The following is a 6,000-nucleotide window of genomic DNA, read 5'->3' on the forward strand; positions in this document are numbered from 1 at the left end:
CTTGTTGTTATGTTTCTATTGCTTAGATCATCTACCACTGAAGGAGAATATTGTGCCCAGTTGAAATGGGAGTCAGAAAGGTTTATTTTGCAACAGTTGAGTGAGCAAAATGAATACCAATAAGAAAATAAAAGCAAACATTATTAAATTTATCATTTGGGGAAATATTAGTGGTTATGAACCTGGTGCTGGATACTGCACAAGCAAAATGTAAAGATGACTTCTCACAGAAGGCTCTCTATCCCAGAAAACACACAATAGAGATTTAGTCAAAAGCACAAGAAAAATGAGGAAGGCAGCATCAGTTGCTGAACAGCAGCTGTGGTACAGTTGTATCAACAGCTCCTGGCTATTGGATTTCACAGTCCACCAGCTACTGTCCTTGCTAGCTATCTTGCTCTCAGCAGAAAATCCAATATGCTGATTTTCCCCTTGACTCTTCTGCTGACTGTGTTGTCAAGCATCCTCCCTCTGGTGTCCTTTCTGCTAATGCAACAAATTTCCTGTCTTTCCTGCTTAAGAGACCAAATCATTCTGTCCATTCTTGCTGTCATACAGCGCCTCCAAAAGAGATCAATCTGCTCAAAGAATGAATCTGCCATCAGTATTGCCGTACAATTTAAAGTATTATTATAGCATTAAACCCTGACATCAGCTTGATATGTATTTTCCCTTAAAAAGATGGTAATGCATCAAGCAGTTAAATTTCACTGCAGCAAAATTGACATTCTGTTTAAAGTTTCTATTCCTCATGTGAATCAATAAAATGTAGGAATGCTGCATTGGAAAAATGTTCTTTGTGAACAGCTATGCATTTATAACCTATCCAAAGTGAGGGCTCTTGATAATGACCCCCAATTTTCAAGGACAAACTATGTTTTTTGGATCACGAAATATTACTAGAAAGAGAGGTTATGTGCAAATAATATCAGGGCAATTACTGGAGGAAACAACAGGATTAATGGCTCAAGGCTAAGCATAGCAAGTGCACATTAAGTGTTTCACAAAGCCTTTCTGCTGATTTGCAGCTCAAATATCCTTTAAACTATTCTCTTTGATTCACTTATGCCATTTCTCACACAAGTATTTTTTTTAAACAATCCTGTACACTGGTTAAAGCACTCAGAAGAGAAAGAGAAGAGAGAGTTTTATGTCTATATGCAATTCTTGCTGTCAATCTGAGCTACATGTAGAAGTACAATTATAAAATGGGCATGGATGCCAAACGTGAACTGGCAAGACTGTACTACTTAGAAGTACTGCCACAAGGGAAGGAAGTGGAGTCTGCCAGCCTGCAGCTCAATCTCAGAGCCTCTGCACTGGATGCCACGGGACCCAGTTCCCAGCTGCCATTTTCTGCTCACCTTTGCCATCAGGTTTGTACAAGGGGCCATGCCACAGAGCTGCAATGACATCCTGAGTTCCTCCACTGTCTCACCACTGATGGGGTAAAACAGCAAGGACAAGACTGGCCAGTGGGGTTTTGTACAGATTTCACTCTTTGTTACAGGCTGAATGTCTCTTTTCTGACCTGACAATGTTTGGGAAAATGCCTCTGAACAAGCTGGTGGCCACATGTGCCAGAGCAAGATTTACTATAAGCAGTAATATAGTCATAGCTGGCAAGGCTCTGTTTTCATCATTTTAAACATTTAATTCCTTTGAAAAATGAATAAACTGTTGCCACAATAAAACACTCAATGGGCAATAAGTGCATCTTACCCATCTTTAGCAGAACTGGCAGCCAAGAATTAGTACACACATATTTGTTGCTCTTGTATGAGGCCTAGATTGCCCTGGAATACTATTAAGAATATTTAAGGGAAAAGGCAAAGGTTGATGTTTTGGCCATGCTTAAAAGCTTAGCAGCTGAAAGATAGATTTAGCTTGCTTTATGAATCCTGAACTCCAGCTCTGTAAAACAAAGTAAGATTTTCAGGTGTTAAGCATCTGGACTTCCCAGAGATTTCACTTGTATTCATGTCCAGCCATACCTGGATAAATTAGAGCATTTGATACATTTGTTGCCCAGGTGATCATTAAAGAGATCCTCCCATTGTCCCATGGGAAGAGGTTAGATTTGATCCTCCATGTTAGGCAAAGGTGGTTTCTCAACCCTGAGTCCCAACCAAATCAGAGGTCAGAAAACACATCTTCTTATTTGCCAGGTCTGCATTGTCCCCTGCAGATGTTGCTTTTTTTCTTACAAAATTTTGGCTGTGCAAAGTTCCTCGTAAAGCCTTCAGCTTCTGCCACGTTAGACTGTGTTGCTCCTGCCCACCTATCACACATCGTCTTTGATTGTTCAGGAGAATGGGAACTGGTATTTTAGATATTTATACTGCAATATAGTCATTGAACAAAGCTCAGCAATGACCCAGTGTGACCTGAAAGACGCTCTGAGCCCCAAATTCTGATAGTATTGCCAGTACTGACATGGCCCGTCTCTAGGAGAAAATTCAGTGCCTGAACATTAGCACTTAAGTGTTCTGCAGGTTCATCAGACCAGATGAAGGTGACCCTAACAGTATCAGGCTCTACTATGGCTCACAATATCAGCTCATGCGAGTTTTCATGAAAAAGCGTGGAGACAAACCTCAAACAGGGCAAGTACAGAAACCCCAAAACGGTTTCCCTTAGTGGACTGTTACCAGCGTGGCTGGCTAGATGCACACATACTGAGACTCAAAGGGCAAGTGAAAGAAAGTACCTGAACATAAGCATAATCTGTTGAACCCTCTGATCACGTGTTTGAGTAAAGTATATATGAAAGTGTTTTAGAGGAAGAGGCAACCAGCTATAGACAAGGAGTCGTAGCCTGAATCTTCCCTCCATCTAAACACATGAGAACATACTGCCTTTTACAGACAATGATTCATGAAGCCGACAAGCACAATCCCCTACCGCACTTGTAGCTTGGACATCAGGGTGCCTCCCCTGACCAGCACCCAACCTGCCTCCAGAGCTGCACATGGGCAAAAGCTCTAGCAAAAAAAGTTGTCTTTCCACATTTTCCGTAGCGTTTAAGTTCCAGACAGAGTAGGAACTTTCAGGCACCTGCTTTTGCAGTTTGGGTTGCTGGGTGCCCTGCCACTGCTGTGCCAACAGCTGTGCCCTCACCCCATGAATCACCCCACTCCCTCCCTCCATAGCAGCTTCTTGTCTCCCTTAGCCTACCAACATTTTGCCCTGGATGTAAGATTACAGCACAGTCTCACAAGTGGCACACACACTGCCTGCTGGGGAGCCATAAAAGCATTCATTATACATTTATAGCTATGCCCTGCTGCCTCCAGTGAACCGACTGCATGCAGCTGCTGGTGTGTCTGTACCTGAGGGATAGGTGGGGGTAGAGCAAACAGTTTGGTAGCAGGGAGAGGTGCAGTGGGGTTTTGTGAGCCTGATGCAAGGAGAAAGGCTTTCTGCTGATAAGTGTTGCTTCTGCTCAGTTACTTTTATTCCTGACTCTCATCAGAAATGTTCAAGTATTTCTTGTGGCCACTGACCCCAACAAACCAGGGTTTTTGTCTGGCTCCAAATTTTTGAATGTAATTAAAAAAAAAAAAAAAACCCTAACAAATTACGCTACATGTTATTTAATTTCTGGTATGTTATTCAGGCCTTCGTTCTCTCCTGGGAGCCAAGCACCTTGTAAATATGATTATGACAAATATTTCACTTGTGTGGCATGTGGTCCATTACACAAAATCTTGCGTGACGAGAGACCAAGGCTGACAGGGCACAAAGGGCCTGCAACTCTCCCAGGCGACTGCTCAAACAGGGCTAAGTGCTGCTGCTGGCTGGTGCTCAGCCGGTGAGGAACAAAGCACTTTGGGCAGCTCAGTAAACCCAAATCCCTTATTCAATTATGGATGGAGAATGTCTGTTTTGACTGAAGCTCTTGAACTAGCTTAGTTTATTTCTTCTAAGTGGGAAAGCTTTGGAAATGTGTATTTTTGAATTATTTTTGATGCCTTACAAGCTGGGATAAATGCCACTCCTCTCCCTTTCATTGCCTTTGGGAAGCTGATTTTTAGCTGAGATTTGCTTTGCCAGCTGATGAAGGAGGCTGCATTAAATGGCAGTAGGAACAACAGGCCATAGATGGTCCATTACTACTCCCCTGGAGAGCAGCCAGGAGGGATCCCACTCATCCATGTCTGCACCCAACATGTGGAGAATCGCTCTTGGCCCTGAAGGTCTCTTTCTACCAGCACGATCCCACAGGGACACCCTGCTCACTCATATTCAGCTCTTGTTCTTGACAGCAGTACCACACAGAGAAGTTAGTGTCAATGGTTTACTAAAGGAATGTTGGTACAGGTAGACCTTGGAAACCTAAACTCCCTTGAACACAGTTGCACAGATATATTTGCTAATGAGTTTGTGTAGGGCATCAGGAACTGCTTATTTTTCTTCATTCATGCTTTATATTGATTCATTGGAAAAATGGGTGTTGCTGTAGTCTTATAGCAAAGAAACAGTAGGGAAACTAGAGACCAATCTTCTATTACTACACTATTACTACACTGAAAATACTCCAGATGTGTGTCCAAAACATTAACTCCTGCATCTAACAGGGTTGTGGTGTAGTATCTCTTGTATTAATGTGGCATGTATCCTTGCTAAAATGCTAGTAAACACAAAACTGGTTAAAAGTGCTTCTCTAAGGGGGATAGAAGGGTCATCACCCAACTCTATGTGTAATTTGCAGAGCAGTACTTGTGAAGTCAGAAGCTGAATTGAGCGTACTGCTGAGAAAGCCTGGTGAAAATGTTGGCATGCTGATACTCAGCATCACCCTAGTGAATCCCTGTAGCCAAGCTTACACATGTTCCACCAGCTGCCTCACCTGCAGGACCCTTACATCCTGGCAACAGCACAAATAGGTAGGTGAGATCACCTGGATGTGCTTTATGAGGCTATTTGCACTCAGTAGTAGCTGGAGGATTTACATATGTAAAGGAGGGACAGGAACCTGGGAAGGAGAGTGTTGCTAGAAAGCAAATTCAGAAGATGGGGAACAGAACCTGTGGCAGCTTCCTGAGCAGTATACCCAGCTGTGGGAACTGAGGAATAACAAGAGCTTTTCAGGAGTATGTTCAGGTGTACTCTAACTGTGAGTTCTGCTCTTTGTGCTTGGGGATTCACGATGCAGATCCTGATAATTCCTAACCTGCCTCTGGGCTGCCTTCTTTTGGGTATTGCTTCCTGGCTTGAGGCACAGGTATGTTGCCTGACGTGAGCAGTATGGGAGGCCCAGGGAGAGAAGGAAATCTGAATGGGTGATACCCAAGGAGACGGATGATGCCAGTGCTGCACACAGGGGAAGAGAAATGGAGGCTGATAGGAGAGGCCGCTAAGGAGTGGGATAGGCAGCCACAGTGAAAAGAATGGAGTAGAAGTCACAAGTCCTTTCTATTTGTTCCCGTCTATATTCTTTCTGTTGGACACTTTTGCCAGCATTAGGGCTGTATATTTGGTGACTGTAATTAACAACAGCCTTGTATTCCTACATGGATATCCTAATGGAAAGTGATTGTTTATATATTGTTGCAGGGAGGCAATGAGGCTCAGATTCCTGAGATGTTTCTCCTGTATAGACATTATTATTATTGTTATTATTATTATTATTATTATTTATTATGGTGGTGGTTGCGGTTGTTGTTGTGGTTGTTATTTATTATTTATTCAGTGCACTTTTAGCATGATTTGTGTATTTCTAAAAGGAGGCACATAGATGGGAAGGGGACAGACAAACCTCGGAAGTGCTATGAAAGAAATATGGTGCAGTAATTCTTGCAGTAAGCCTTGCCAGAGGGAGTACTTGCCATGAAAATACAAATGCTAAAAATAAACATGTAACAATAAAGGAAGATTTAATTAAAGGAAAGTATAAAGAAAGCAAGAGAAAAGCTGAATTCTGGCACCTAAACAAATGCATAAAAAAAAATTTAAGATAAAAATGTTGCTATAATTATAAAGGTGAGTGAGAGAAAA

This window comes from Manacus candei, unplaced genomic scaffold (assembly GCF_025592945.1).
Source record: "Manacus candei isolate 608988 ecotype Guabito, Panama unplaced genomic scaffold, ASM2559294v1 h1tg000028l, whole genome shotgun sequence".
Taxonomy (NCBI): domain Eukaryota; kingdom Metazoa; phylum Chordata; class Aves; order Passeriformes; family Pipridae; genus Manacus; species Manacus candei.